Below are 17,167 nucleotides of genomic sequence, written 5' to 3'. Positions count from 1 at the left end.
TCTCAGCCCCATCTCCCATCCTACCCACAGTCTCTTGATTTTGCAAATTGTTGACACCTCTTTTTGTTATCAAGCGCCGTGCTAGATGAATGAGGCAGGTGTGCATACAATGTACTTAAGTTAAGTACCTTTTCCACGAGCCTGGCATCACCAGGGTGTGTCCAAATCTCAATGCCGCTGTCTGAACCTCCTGGGAAATACCCGGATGTACCTGTGGGTCATATGAATCTGAAATAAGTAAAATTTAGTTAAATAAAAATGTGGGAACAAAACTAGTGTTGAAATAAACAAATTCAGTAGTTGGTTTTCTGACAATGCTGGTGGGAGTAATTCCATGTGCTATGTTGTAAATATTCCTTTGAAGTGGAAACATATTCCCCCTCCTAATCCCAGAAAACTTCATTTCAGCCAAATGAATCATTTTATGCTTGATCTGAGCTAAGATCAAACGTGCAATCTCAATCCTATGGCATGCTTGGAAAATTCAGAAAAATTTATGCAAAATTTTGTTCAAGATTTTGTCTTGTCTAAATTAATTTTTGGAGTTAAAATTATGTTTTTTCGAGGATGAATTCTCATCATATTGGGTCTTCTCCTTTACAAATGGGAAGATATGTTGGAATTCTTTTTGACACGCATTATTCCATTTAGAGAGAGCATCTTTTTTCTTACGAACAAATGAAAACGTCAGAATGTTTAATACCTGGGTGGACATCGGTATTAATTTATAGGTATACATTCCTTCAAGTATCGTTTTTCCACCCCGATGCTGTCGTTTGAATCTCTAGAAGAAGTTTCAACCTTTTTAAATGTCAAATCAGGAAGATATGTTGAAATAAGAAAATCAAGATGACCATTGAATTTAGAAGAAAAAAGTACACTCATATATCTGCCAGATAAATACTTAATTTGCAAAATATTGATATTGTACGCAAGGATTACACTGGAAAAGAAAGCCTTTCTTTAAAACTTAAAACAAGACTAATAACTAACAGAAGAAAATCACAATCAAAATCAACGAAACTGACAAATGCCAGTCAAACGTGCATTGTCATTTCTTTTTCAGGTTTTTGAATGCAAGACATATACTGTCTTTAAGACATCCCTGTAAATTCTTTTGATGACGTTTACAAGTAAGAAACACGAAGCCTCCTTTAACAAGGATCTTAAGGTGTGGCTCCCACCGTCAGATCTAGAACTTACATGTCTAAATACTAAGTTAGACAAGAACATACGATATCTGAGAACCCAGGAAAATGATATATCGATGAATGGCATACCACTGAGATGGCTATGGTTGTTTACTCACTCTTTGGATCACTCAAATTGTGGCGTGGAATTTCATGGGTGGGTTTTCCCAATTCATAGAGTCCTAACCACAATGGAAGCCAGTCGTACATTACAATTCTCTATGGTGGACAAAAGTTAAGTGTTATGGTTTGTTCCACTTTCTTTACGTATGTAGTTCCTTAGTGACAAACATGCAATTACAACATTTACAGCTGGAATATGTACGTTGATGTTAAATTTAATAGCTTTCGTCGAAGAAAAGAATAAACTAATGAAAGTGGGAAAGCAAATTCGTCATCAAGTTTTACAAAATTTACTTACTCAACGTAGGATGATGGAGTTTTTTCAAAAATGCATTTTACACACCTGAGCACAATTATCCGGGAAAGACAATGCGAAATAAATTGGAGAGGAAATCTTTATTAGCTATCTGTTTATCTAATTTGTTATCTGTTTGAATAGAAAAAGCTTTCCTTCCTTTTTTAATTTTTACATTTCGTTTGAAAGCTATACATGTAATCGGTGTGAATATAAATGAATGTTTCCATTAGAAACTCAATTTGTTCTGAAACTAAGCCACGTATTTATTTTGTAAGATAACATTGGAAGCATGTTATTGTATGAGATGGTTGACATCAACAGAGTCATGTGGTGTTATCTCACCTGGTGATGTGAGGTGACAAACTTCCTGGCTTCGTTGAAAACTTCTTCATCTGTGTAATCGGGAAGCTTTTGTTGCAATATTATGGGCCATATAATTATGCCATCGAAACCACAGAACTCCAAATGACAAAAGCAAAGGATTTTCGTTGCCCCTTGGATTTCCAAGCCCTGAAAAATTTGGCGTTCATACGTGCTTATACATCAGAAAAAGACAAACTGACTCATAATGATAAAAATATAAAAGATCAAAATGAAAGATAAAATCTATTTGATAAGAATGTAATTTTAATAATTACATATTTCACATATCGACATGTTAGGCACTTAAGAAAGTAGTCTCATTCTAGTGGAAAAGATTAAATAAGGAAATAAGTCCTTAATTAAATATCACAGTACCTCTTGCTTTAGCATATGCATTGTATTGTTGGCACAAAGTACTTTATAACTGTAACAAACCTAGAATATGTCCTCTTTGATCCCCTGCCTAGTCATACCAAAGACTTACAAAAATGGTACAAACAGCTGCCTCGCTAGGCGCTCAGCATAAAGAGCTTAGTGTTAGGATTGGTCTGCCTGGTGTCAGGATAATGTGACCGGGTGAGACATCATGCTACACGTCTGCGGCATGATGCCCCAGTGCTAAACATCTAAACAGCTAAACATCAGCTAAACATCACTATAAACTGCTACACTGCAGACATCGTAGCGATATGAATAAAAAAGTGTTAAAGCTACGTTACAAATCCAAATCACACACACAAACACACACCTAGCTTTGTTAGAGTTGAGTGATTTGTTTAATTATGGGGAGACGGTGTTTGGAAGATATTTCTCAAAAAGAATAATTAGCTAGTTACTAGAAGCAGAATTAGCGTGCATAGTATTCACGGGACCTTGCAGTAGCAGGGATAAATTTCGTACAATGGACCCTCCTTAATTTCTTAACTTAAGAAATTTTCAAGACATACTCAGGAATAAGGGTTTAATAATGTAAGATGGGAAAAATTAAGTGTGTTAGGTGTTTGGGTCATGATCTGTACTTGAAATCTATACATGAGTGTACCTACAATTTACAAGGGTGAATAAGCTTAACATGGCTTCAATGAAGACTTTATGATTAGGGTTTGCCGGCAATGGAATTAAAGTACAGATACATGTGCTGTAGAGAGTGTTATTCCATTTTGATTTGGCGTTTTGCGACTTCTGATCTTTCCAAGTATTGTACCGGTGCCACCTTCACTTCTTTATCCGTTATTGAGATTTGATATAGTTTACATTAACAGAAGAAACAGCTGGATAATGTTGTACTGGAATAAAATGAAAAAAAAAAAAACAACAAAAAAAAAAACAGGACAATTGGACAGAGTTAAAACACTTGAGAAAAATATACGAAACTTCATTGACGAAACACAAGAGGAATTAACCTTCACTATCCTATAATAAGAGACCCTTACAGTTCTAGAATTCTAAAACTTGCATGACTACATCGATGACCGCCACTGAAAAGACAGCAGCGACAACAGTCACGACGACTACTACGGCGTCAGCCGTAGGACTTAGGCGTTGGAAGATTTATCGCAGTTACATCTAATGATGACAAGTCCATGGGTTTCAAAAAAACACAAACGGAACAGGGAATTTGCCAGAGCAGACATAACAAATCCCATCGCAAAAGTATGAGTATGTGAAAAACCCATAAATGCTAAGGAAAGGAAAGACAAAAGATTAAGACATGGATACACCTAAGTTTTGGAATATTCGCGACAATAACAATCACAAAGAAATGTACAACACATCACAAAATTCACTTTCTTCGCTCAATTTTATCTTTTTATTTTTTAATTTCTTTACTGGAATGAGTTTTGTCAGCTGTTGTAATTGACTTTTAACAGCTCTTACCATTGTTTCTAAATTGTACATTTGTCAATTCGTCAAATTGTCAGTAAACGTTTAGCAGACTGTCTATGAGAAAAGAGCGTCTTCCGAACATAAAACAGCACAGTAAAAGTACCGACCTCGGGTATAAGTTTTAAGACAAAAATATGATTGTGTCCAGAGACTTCAGAAAAGAATAATGACTTACACATAGAAGCAATGTGATAGACCCACTATCTCCACGTTCACTGAAGTCGAGTACGATGCTGAGCTATGCGACCAGAATAATGGTGTGTCTTGTGGCACGATAGTTGCCTCATCGTAAGACATTAGCACATGTAGCACGATCTTGTTACTCTACCACCGAAAGGTATGCCCTACGCGTGCCCATCTATGGGTGGCATTCTCGTACATATCACCCTGGATACTTCAGTGTCATTGAGAATCACACATTAAAGACAAATACATGCTACGTTTGGCTTTGTTTGGCTAGTTTGATTCCAACTGCTTAAAGGGAAATGGCATAAATATATGGAAGGACCCAACATGGGTTTATCTACGTGAGAGAAGGAAATCTAATCTACCATCGTGTATCAGTTGTGGTGTGACATTAAAGTATGGAAGTACAAAATGCAGCTTACCTTGAAAATGCAAGACGATCTCCGTGCTATTACTACCTTCCTTTGGTGGGTGCATAATATTATCCCCATGAATACTTTAGAAGAGAGATTTCGTAGCTTACCGTTGTAGTTGCGATATCTCATATAAAGTAATTTGTAGAAACGCACGTGAAACTCAATCAACAAATGAATTTCAACATTTTTTAAACACTTTTATCTGAATTGCATAATAATGCTGATTCTCGAGAAAGACTATGACAGACCAAAACTATTCGTGGATATTTAGGTCTCAATACCTTGACTTCTGTAATCAGTGTAGCACCAAATTCATGGTGAACGTTATCTTGCATGCCGAATACTGGAAATCAATAGTCAGAGAAAAGGCATCATAAACTATTAAAACAGAACATTAACTGCAACATACACACAGCACATCAGAAGAAAAGGAAGGGGGCAAAAGCATACCCAAAACGTCACGACGGCCAGATTGCAAACAAGATTTAAGCTGCAGTTTATCTAGCCTCTTGGTTAAAAAAATCACGCTCCTGGCCCGAGAACAATGGTAAATGTGTCAAATCTATCGTTCTGTTTAAGTGTAACACGACCAATGTTTGATGATAAGTTTAAAAAACGTTGGAAGCGTATCTGGAAGAAGAATGGATGCTCACTGCAGATGTAACAATCATGAAACAATGGGCTAAAGACTGACCATTTCCAACATCCATTGATTTCCTTGGAGATTACACGCATCGAAGCCCTCCTGTAGCAAAACACTGTGACTTTCGTTTATCGACTTACTTAATAGATCTTTCTGAACAAAAAGTAAAGTGTGAATTCAGTACTATTTTTGTGCGAGACTATACATACCTAGGTACTACATTAGCTTCTGACTCACAGCTCCTAGAGAGCTTCTTAGAATCCATTGGTGTGTGTTAAAGATCAGCTTCCTCATCGAAACCATAGAGACGTTCGAGATTATGTCATTAATATGGACGACGGCCGTTGCCCAGAGCCCATTCTGTAGCCGTTTACTTCTCAACAACTACAGCGTGGAATATTTTGATTTCTATGGCTTATCTCCTCTCGAAGACGATATCATATTCCGTATGTTGTATCCACTCAGTTCAATAACGTGAGCTCACTAGGATTCGATTTGATGGGGTGTGGGCAATATGGCATGTTTTTGTTTATATATCCAGTTTTGGATTATCATTAGTATATAAACTAACTGGCTTTGGACGGTGATTTCTCCATAAATGATCAAAAAGTAGAAATGTTGTTTTTAATGCAAATTAATCCCAACTTTATTTTTTAGGTCAAAAGCGTCGTGTTCGCCAATAGAAAAGGACATTGTAATAAATCATTCGAAGTCTAGTCGTACTCAACAACGTTGTCAGAATTGTAAACATGTTCATCTTTAAGAGTTTTGAGTATTTATCAGTTGTACATTATCTCCCCTCTTCATTCGTTTATTGCGTTAGCGGGGCTTACTTGAGAAAAGTTTGCTTGGATAAATGGATTTAACTGTATTAGGTTGTTTTTAAAAACCAGTACACGTTCTTTCCTTTCTTACATCTGACAGCATTTTAATTTATAAGAGGATATTTTTTTTTTCACCATCGCGTCTCCACTGAGTTTTTTCTTTCATTTATGTTCGCGCTTAAAGTATAATAAACAATACGTCTTGCTATATTTCTTCGACCAATCAGGAAAAATAAAATGACCAGATAGCACTATCAGGTTGGGAAGTTGAGTAAAGTCACGTGCCTGTAGAATAGAGTGGAACACTTCTTGGGACGGGTGGCGAAAACGAAGTGCTATCCGAGCCAAAGTACCCTGAAGAGGGATATTGTAGCCTTCAAAACAGCGTACGGACCTATGGCAACATAGGCGATACCGAGGATTTAGGCGGAGGAAAAGGAAATCGACTGGGAGAAGCGGAAGAGGGAATTTTCACGAGTCAACCGAGCTTGGAAAAACGTCCAACAAAGGTTGAGGTAACAAGAAGATAAAAAATGGAATATCTCTTACATCAAGTGCAACAATGGCAGCAGCAGCAGTCAGAATATTCCCTTACCTCTCAATTGGAAAATTAGGAGATATCGGCAGATGGTCCAAATGTTAGACTCCTCTTTTTGCGGCAGATGGACTGACTGCAGTCCGATGTGCAGCTGCTGTCGAAATGGGCCAGGAGAAACATTTATTCTGATATCGATGACATCAACTACCCAAAACAACAACAAAGGGTCATTTTCAGGGCTGCCGATATCTATTGGGAAGAGAGGTATAATACGTAAATATCCATGATTTCATAATTTCTTATCTCTTTTAGAACGAAAACACAAACTTCCATAAATGTTATTAGTATGTAAGCCTTCTTACCCTCTTATGTGTGACCGTATAGTAGTGTGTTTCATGTATGTAAGTATCCTGAAGCACGCCCACCATTTGCATGATAATTTGTGTATGTACTGCTATCCTTTTCAGAAACAAAATATAATGTTTTTGATATCCTACCCTTTTCATGCATGTTTGTATGTATGAGAACTACTATCGTTTAGAGAGGTGATAGTATGTTTAGTGTATATGCTAGGACTCTTAAAGTTTGCATGGATGTTTGTGCTCAGCATGTGTGAGTGTTCCTATCCTATTCATACAATTTCATGCACATTTGTATAGACACACATTATTTACATGTACGGTTGTATTAGTATTCATTGCCTTTTCGTTGGCTAGTAAGTGTAGGTGTTGGTCGCTAGATGAATAGATTCTGGTCAGTCCAATCAGCGAGTTAATTAGTATATGCATTTTTTAGTCACTCAAATTAGTTTTAACATTATATTTCCCCATGACCCTATAACTATTTCAACATGTATATTTAGTGTTCAATTCCGTTTGTCCTCAGATGACCACCTTAATATTAAACCTAATTTTGTTATAGAATTCATGTCCTTTGGAATTTAAACTTAAACTCCCTAAGATGTCTGTAGTGTGTAAACACTCTTACTCTCTGGTGACAGTATGATATTATCTTTGCTTATATCAACATGAGAACGCCTACTATTTTCATTGCTGTGTATGTGTATCTTAAGCACTCCTTCCCTTTCATTGTTGTTTTTGTGTATATGTTACCATTACTATCCTGTTATGAATGTGTTAGGACTGCTAGCGTTTGCAGGGATGCTTGTGTGCATGTCTATAATCACGCCTATCCTTAACATGGATGTTTGTTTGCATTTGTTAGTACTTTCTTCGTTGTTTAGTAGATGAAGGTGTTGGTGAGCAGATGACTGGGTTTGGTCAGTTTATAAGAGGTGTTGGTTAGTAAGTGTAGGTGCTGTTCATGCAACTTCTTTTTAACATTTGCCATGCCCCTACATATATTTCAAAATGGATATGTCATGTTCAAATCCTTTTGCCGAAAAGGGCCATATTAATGTGAAATCCGTTGAAGTTTATAGCTGGAATTCCGATTACTAGAGAGTGTCATTTTATATTGAAAACCAAATTCCAATTCTAGGGATAATGGGTATGTCATTTTCAATGATTAATGTTAAATTGCCCTTGTCTCCAGAGAGCCTCAATTAATATTAAACATTATGGACGGTTTTAGCATTATTTCGCCCCTTTTCCCAGAGTAAAACTTTTGTATGTGATATGTTACAAGAGGTATCTCTATGATATCAAGTATAATTTATTTTTCATAGTAATGAAACAATGTCGCAACTTGATTGAAGATGGTAAAATACATACGGTATGCCCTTACTGCAGACCAAACATCTAAATTTAAATAGCACACACACAAATACACACAAGATATGCAATTGACATCAATGGCTCAAAGATCTCATGTCGTTTCTTGTATTCATATATGCACTCGAAAGTGGGGTAAATTTATATGTATTCATGCAAAGAAGGTTGCCATATACACTTACCCATGGAAACAGTGTTCCAAAAATACAAGATCTACATTAATGGGAAAAAGTTAAGTGTCTGCTAAATTATGTTTGCTTGCAGAAGGATGGTTTTGGGATATCATCCTTACAAAATTGCTTATCATTTATAAATTGCAAACTTTTAAGCATGTGATGTCAATGGCATAGAGCATATCAACCAAAATTGAAGTCATATATCTGTGAAGTGCTAATTGATTAAGATCTGATTACATGGTGCGCACGGACGTTATAAATAAAGGACAAACGGAAAGGAAAAATTCAGGATGAGTCTTTTAGTGGTGGTAAGAGGGGTGTCTTATTTTAAGGCATATGGTTACTTACTCCAAAACCTTCTGACGGGTTTGAGAACGTGTTCCCGGGGAGGAGGAGGAGGATTTGCAAATGGCAGACGGATGTTGTTTAGGGCGGGAAAACTATCCATAATATCAGCATTAGTATCCAGGGCTGCTAGCCGTCCCCTTAAGTGGCCGCCCTTAAATTCTCGGAGTGCGTCCGTCCAGGCCTTAGCTGTCCCGTAAAACAGCCCACCGTCAAGGTACGGGGTGATCTCGTTCAACTTGGAAAATTACCAATCTCATTAATATTTATTGTAAGACGTTGAATCAATAAAAGACTGATCGATTGTCTATTTTGGTACGCTTGTACCTTGTGAGTCGGATAATGCGAGGCAAATATTTGAACGTAGAGACGTATATCAATATCTCTTATTGATAGACATGAAGACGATTTGCAATCAGTATATACATTAAGGGTAAGATCCTCTTTCATTTTCCAGTAATAGCTTTCGTGACATGAGAATATTTTAATGCAACACATAACATGATAAACATAATTAAGCTGATAATCTACGAACACTTTCTGACGAGGGTAGGAAACATCGATTTTTATTTATCTCTAAACATATTCTCCAGTCATTATAAAAATGTTGAATACAATTATTTAGCAAATTATAAAATACTTAAAATACATGCATCAGCACGATGCAATTAGTCCTGAAAGTCCAAAATCTTTATCTATATAGAAAAGTTAAGGATTGTAGAAAAATATCCATTTATACATTTTTTTCTTCTCATATTGTATCTCACATATCACAATACTGGGGAGTCGATACATTTACTGTGTTACTCAAATTGCATCAATATTCACCATACATTTTGATTTATTTATGTCATGCTCACAAGAAGTGTCCGTGCAGAAATTGATTTCAGTAACTAATTTAAAGTTTGAAGCAAGCTAAAAGATATACCTGTTGCCTGGGGCTATTAGGTGAGGGTCCAGTTCGCTGGTCAAATTTCGTTCGTTGTACCGGCATCTCAATGCTTCCTTTTCTTTCCGGGTCATACTCATGTCCCGTGGGCACAGGGATATTGAAGGACATCCCGGTCTCTGGGCATCCAAAATTTCTTCTGCTACCTGTTGACCGATACACCAACAACCTATTTTTAAATATAGTTAACATATCAGACTTCAATTGTTTTAAATGCCTTGAAATATTTGAATGAGAACTTTGTATTGATTTTGAGCATGACACGTATTTGTAATGGAACTTGATTTGTTTCAGTCGTTCACTCCAATAATCAAGTGTCTTTGTTCTATTTTCATTTCACTCTGCTGTTTTTCTCTGTACATTGTCTTAAGGTTATTCATGCCTATTTGTCTCCTGTACAGTTAAATCCGGATCAAGAATTTTGAATGGTTGGTTACTTATGCATGATCGAAGATTTGCTGGTATTCCTTCAACCATTGTTCCTGTTGCAGACTTCATAGGTTTTCTATCGTGACGGCTGAGTTATTAGTCTGTTTTTCATTCAAATTATTGAAGCATTATTCCATTTTTGCTGTAATGTTGTTTATTCATTTACAATATAGAATTCGCTTCACTATCATTTTACACGCTTAAGGAGTAAACAGGATATTCGCTGTTTACTTATAATTCAATGGAAATGTCAATTTAAAAGGCCAGATGTTTTAGTGGTTCAACATAGAAACTTGGAAATAATTGTGTCGAAGCCGTTTCAGACTTGACTGGCATAGTAATCTACTAAAACAACTGTTACTGGAAGTCAGCAATGTGAAGAAAGTCCGCATTACAGGATGGAGGATTCTTAAAATAATGCACGTTAACTAAATTCATGTCTGTAGTTCCATGCTGAAAAACGTCTAGCAGCCATTTCTTCTATTTTTATTCATTAGCAGCTATTGTCGTGGTGACAACTTAATGTTCGTCTCTTACATACACACTTGAAACAACACCGTCTGGATCCAGCAGGCGGTGTGCACATCAAAAATCGTAAACAAAATATTGTTAGGTTTCAATGTGTTTTCTCATCAAACACCCTTTTCGCTTACCGATTTCCTGTTTTAGTGTTCGAAATCTATCAGAGAACGCGATATTATTTTACACCATTTCTGTGATTAATTTAGTTGTGAATATGAATACGCTCCGTTTATTTCGGATTCTTCTGTATGAAACATACCACTTGATGCATCCATGTCCATTGTAAACCATTGTTATAAATTGTTCTGAGCTTTTCACGCTCGTTTAATCTTCTGTTAAGTTTTCACATTTACATTTTTGTAACACTGGGCAAATTAATATCTTTAAAGTTTTGATTGCATCAGGGAAATCTATAATAGATAAATTAAAAGTGGTTTTCATAGCTTTTAACGATCTTTTAGTAACATCTACCTGCTTTTATTCTGTCCTATTATGTGTTTATATTGGCCAAATAAATTTTCATCTGCAAGCCTGACGAATTATTACAATTAGGAAAAAACAATTTCTTCAAGTCAGTGATTGTGTGATTTTATTAACCAATGTCTTTAATTATCCAACGAATGCATTGTTCAAGCTGACAGAGGAATTCCATACTTGAAATTCCATAGTGATATCCTTGCCTAATATATCTCCTATTTTTCTGTGTCTAAGGCATATACATGGCTGTTAATTTTGACCTCGCTTATTGTAATAGGTCAACGATGTATTTGTTATATTCTTTGTTCCCATCTGTTTTCTCTCTTCTCTATTGGGGGTTTAGTACATTTCTTCACATTTACATCTAAAACAGTGTTGAATAGCTGCGTGCTTGAAACAGTGTGATAATCTACATTATCTACTGTTTGAATCCGTTTCAGTAGTGTTCCTTCTCATGAAACCATGTTCAAAAGCTATTCATTTATTATCAACGTGTACCACCAATGTTTTAATAGTTTTCAAGATTGTTATTTACGGAGTCAAATATTTGTTTATCAGAGCATCTTTGAACAAACCAACCAACACCTGTATCAGTTAAATTAGATGATTTATGTTAGTTTGCGATAGAGTTATAGTTAAGATCAAGGTCACTTTTGTTCTCTCACCAAGTGAAACATCCTTCTCGAATTTTTCCCGGATGCTGAATGTAAACTCTATACTATTATCACATCATATAGTTACTGCAGTTTTGTGTATTTTGTACTGATAAAGCCTGCGCTGCTAATTGTGAAGTCTCGCTTAGGGATATCTCTACAGGTTCATGTGTTCGTTCTATTTTTTATCTAACGTTAAAACATATATTGCGAGCCGACAGTGAATGTGCATTATTTTCCCATCGTACTCGATTATGATGCCATTCAAACTGTTAAAAATATCCCTGTACAATTTTTATGTAATAGCCATTAACAATGCATGAAACAAAGTCATTTAGACAATATACTTTAACGGGAACTGATCTGGATGTTTAGTTTTCTAATAACGCACGTGTTATTAGTATGACTGCGATACATGTACAAACTTTATTTGATAGCAGCCGGTATAGTGCTCTGGCTATTGAATCTTAACGGTTTAGAAATATATCTGGTGAATATACACCATGATTTATTACTCAGAGTGATTTTAGCCATCAGTAATTTGTTTTATGTCAATCCCTTTCTGGCATTATTTATGTATATCTCTAGATTGTAAAACCCATCAGGAATGAAAACAGGTCTTGTGTTATTCTTGTCGTAGATCTAGTAGAAAAATATAGTTTTTGAGAATTCATCTGAATTATAGTGGTAGCCAACAGCATTTCTCTGCAACGAACTAGACACTTAAATATTTCATTTATAAGCTGCATTGTTAATACATGTATTTCTGAGGTAGTTTCTTTATTGTAATGTACCTTTCTAATTGAACTATCACACATATAGCAATCGTTAAGATTGTTATGATTGATTTACCTACTTTGAAATCAATCCAATTTGTATATGAAGCCAATGCTACGCTATCTATGAAGCAAACACTGTGTCAGATAAAAGTCCCTTTATTGAAATATAGATAGCTGTGAACTGATTAAAACAAACTGGAATGACTAGCTTTATAGTTTGGTTAGTATCCATGTTTGGCGATGACCAACCTAAACTGTCAAAAGCTTTTTCAAATCAATGATGCAGGCAACAGCAAACACAGTCATTAATATTTTGTGGTAAATTGTTCCTTGCAATCGACATCAGTCTAAAATTAAAAGCTATGCGATGTGTTAACCCTAAAACGTTAAAGCATATGGAAACATTAAGAAACGAACCCGGTATGAGTTCATGTGTTATTATGAAGTCGATTTTTAATTGATTAAGTAATGATAGGATGTGTACTTTCGCAACTTCTCTTTTATTCCTATTTATTATATTGCTGTACATGGTTTCAAACTTAGGACTAGCTAAAAAGATATTAACTGAGTTCATAAACTAGCGACTACCGAAAAGAATGAACTTGAGATACCAATAAAGCGTGCACGCCAAAAATGGAGAGAGGAAACGATAGAACATATACGTGAGTAAAACGTGGAATATGAAAGGAAATAACACATTGATGAAGGCGGCACATATATTCACCCATGAAAACAACATAAGTTGCAACGCATGAATAACGTTGAATCATTCAAACAAGCTAACTTCGTTATTGGATAAATTGTGTTAGGACAGTTTATTACTGACATGACTGTCTAATCCATACAAGACAATATAACAGCTACAGCTACTCCTGTAAAGTGTAACAATTGTGTTTAAAGGAACAATTGCATCAACAGCAACCAGTACACATTTTATTTATTAAACATTGTTTCAGTATCTTCTTTATCTTTCATTTTCTGTTGAAAATAATGTGTGAAGTTGTTTAAACATGCACTCAGCAATAGATTAGTAATTCCAGTTTTAACAACAAAACTCGAAGAAAAGAATATGATACCTTTCAAATTTTTGTAATCAACTTTCATTTAATTTTCAACATTTCAGAACTATAGAAAGGAAGCACATATCAAGCATATTTTTCCGTTTGCTGAATCTTAACGTTTCTGAAAGCTAATATGAGAATAATTATCAGCAAGTGTCCTACACTTGTAATATAATCTGATTATAGACCTTTCCACATGCAAGAGAATCACACCATATTCTAATGCAAAACGTCGCCCATTACATGAAAGGAGTAAAGCAGTAAACCCAATGTCGCTCTTTTCATTAACTGACCAAGTTTAACCTTGTTCAATGCATTGATCAAACACGGCAATGCGGATGTACAGGATAACAACAAATTAAGTAAATAATACAGAAGAAAAATAAATAGTGGCTACGAAAGAAAGAAAGAAAGAAAGAAAGAAAGAAAGAAAGAAAGAAAGAAAGAAAGAAAAAAGAAAGAAGAAAGATAGAAAGAAAATACCAAAGTAGACTAGGAAGGCCGTCCTGTTTCGAAGTGATCCGAGACCAGCCTGTCCATCATGCACCTCATTGCTAATGATGAAGGGGTTGGGGCGGTCATTGCCCGACGGTTCGTACACACCATCACTAAATGCCACAGGGTTTCTACGTACTAGATGCCCATCTGGAATGTGATGTTAGATACACCTCGTAATTGGCTATACTTTTTCTTATAAAATCATCTATCGCTATCCAAATACATCCCTTCTTCTGCTTGAAAAATCTCCAGTGAGAATGAAAAATTAGTAAACATTCATATTTTACCGCCTTGATTACTTTAGAGATTTAAAAAGCCAAACGTTTTGCAGATTCAAATAAAATTTAATTTTTTGCACCATACCTACCTGAATCCCTTCAAACTGTTGAATAACCATAACAAAATACGGTAATATGAGTTATATTTACATACGTGAGTTATATTTACATGCTGAATTCGTAGATGTCGCAGCGTTAATTATTACGAAGGGAATGTGCAACACGCGCCTAACTATGTGGACATTAGTTTTGATTACATTATTAGATAATACTATTTTGTTGAAACACGAAAGCATACTTTAGGTTGAAATATCTTACATTACCAAAATCAGTCAGTTTCTAGATCCTGCTTGTAACAAAAAACTTTTTAGGTTAATTAATTTGACTGAAGTTGTAGGTACAAAGTCATGAAATTATACTTAAAGGTCCAAGTACACCCCGCAAGATACAATCGTTTTTATCTCAGGTCGCATTGTTAGAGATTAGGAAAACAAGAAACAATATTTATTCAAATCATGGCACCTTCTTATAAGGATTGGATACAAAATAAAATCTTTATTCTCCTCAGATCACCTTGTCACAAATTAGCAACGCAGGTTGCAATATGTATTCTCAACATTTATAAATGTCTTTGTCTAGGTTTTGTATAAACAATAAGCACAACAATTTAAACTAATGAATATGTATTCTCCTCATTCCTGTCCCCTTTGTTGTGGATAATCAATACAATATACAGCATTTCTTCCGCTCAGATCGCTTTGTACGGATACGCAATACAATATAAAGTCTTTCTTCCGCTCATGTCGCTTTGTACGGATACGCAATACAATATAAAGTCTTTCTTCCGCTCATATCGCTTTGTACGGATACGCAATACAATATAAAGTCTTTCTTCCGCTCATATCGCTTTGTACGGATACGCAATACAATATAAAGTCTTTCTTCCACTCAGATAACCTTGCTGCAGATAAAGAATAAAAGATACAATTTCTGTTCTAGTTAAACTACCTTGGTAGAGATGTACCTTACAATATACAAATTTTAATAAACTCAGACCATCTTTGACCAGACAAGGAGTACAAGATCTCAGAACACACTTTAACAACAAGGAATACAAGATGGAATTTTTATTCATCTCAGATCACATTGTCACAAATGAGCGGTACAAGATACAGTCTCTTTCCCCTTAAACCACCTTGTTACAGATAAACAATAGAAAATACACTCTTTATTTCCCTCAGGTCAATCCAACATGCGCCCTTTATTCCACTCCGGTGAACTTGTTACAGATGCGGAATACAAGATGCGATCTTAATTTCCCGCAGGTCACCTTGTTACACTGAAGCAATATATATACATTCTTTATTCATATCAGCTCTCCTTGTTACAGATGAGCAATACATAACCCATAGAGGCATAAGCGTGTCAAGATAAATGAATTGTATTAATTGTAGTCATCTGTGATTATCTATACAGTAATTATAATGCCATAATGTGCAACATGTATGTAAATCATATATTGCTCTCTAACTTGAAATTCATACTAAGTCATATTAAATATATTTGATTTACGGTATATTTTAGGACCAATGAATGGAAACGTCTCCTATAAATTTCCAAATGCTATTACTGTAATTTTGTCAACAATAATTTGAATTTCCAAGTATCGCAATAATATTGATCATGAACTAAAGTACTTGTTGAGCATTGGCAAGACGAACGGCACCATTATACAAATTTGTTTCATGAAATTCTTGCAAGTTGAAATTAGATTCCAATAATCCTAAAGAACGTTTAGATAAAGTAAAGCAGTACTGGAAATTTTTTTCCTCCCTGACAAATTCTTAACACACATTAAAACTGTAAACATTCATTTTATCATGTATATATGAGATGACATCTTTGTAAATACTTACTTAACAGATTCAATAACATCAATTGTATTACACAATTAACATCATTATACATTTTCTAAGGCCATAGAAAAATCAACACAAACAAAATAAGTGCTTTATCAGAGTATGTGAGATATATTTTTTCTTTTGCCGAAACGTTTCTAGGTTTCATTTCATTATAAATAGAGTTTATCAGTAACAATAAATTCACAACCCTTTTATTTATAGCCTCCCAATATCCGTACAGTTTTTCTTCCCTAGGCATTCAACGTCTCGGGCCAGATACTGAGTCCATAATTGTAACATAAACCCATTGTAAGTAATTAATATCCACACCATACATGTTACCATACCTCAATATCTGTCAAAGCATGTTTAATTATGGCTCCTCCAAATGTACTGGTACATAGTTGCATCAATGTGTGGAAAGATAGATGGATGGATGGATAGTTTTGATCAATGAGTTCATGTATTGATGCAGAAATAAATAAATAATACAGACATAGTGACTGATAGACCACACATGCATACACACGCGCACATATCCATCCATCCGTACATACATACATACATACACGCACGCACGCACGCAGGCACGCACGCACCTACGCACACACAAACACACACACATACATACATTCATACATACACACATACATACATACATACATACATACATACATACACACATACGCATACTTGCATGCATGCATACATATATACATACATACATACATACATGATATACATACATACATACATACATACATACATACATACATGCATTCATACATACATACATACATACATACATACATGCATACATACATACCCACATACGCATACATGCATGCATGCATACATGCATACATACATACATACATGCATACATACATACACAAGG

At 35.3% G+C, this 17,167-nt stretch overlaps 1 pseudogene; it reads right to left on the bottom strand.

The window, feature by feature from the left end:
* The window catches only part of LOC149773795 (dual oxidase 1-like), a 96,128-nt pseudogene that overhangs the window by 34,968 nt on the left and 43,993 nt on the right, over positions 1-17,167 (bottom strand).

This window comes from Sinohyriopsis cumingii, unplaced genomic scaffold (genome assembly GCF_028554795.1).
Source record: "Sinohyriopsis cumingii isolate HCF-2022 unplaced genomic scaffold, ASM2855479v2 utg000553l, whole genome shotgun sequence".
Classification (NCBI taxonomy): domain Eukaryota; kingdom Metazoa; phylum Mollusca; class Bivalvia; order Unionida; family Unionidae; genus Sinohyriopsis; species Sinohyriopsis cumingii.
Note: the sequence above shows the minus strand (reverse complement) of the source record. Positions and strands in the feature narration are given on the sequence as shown.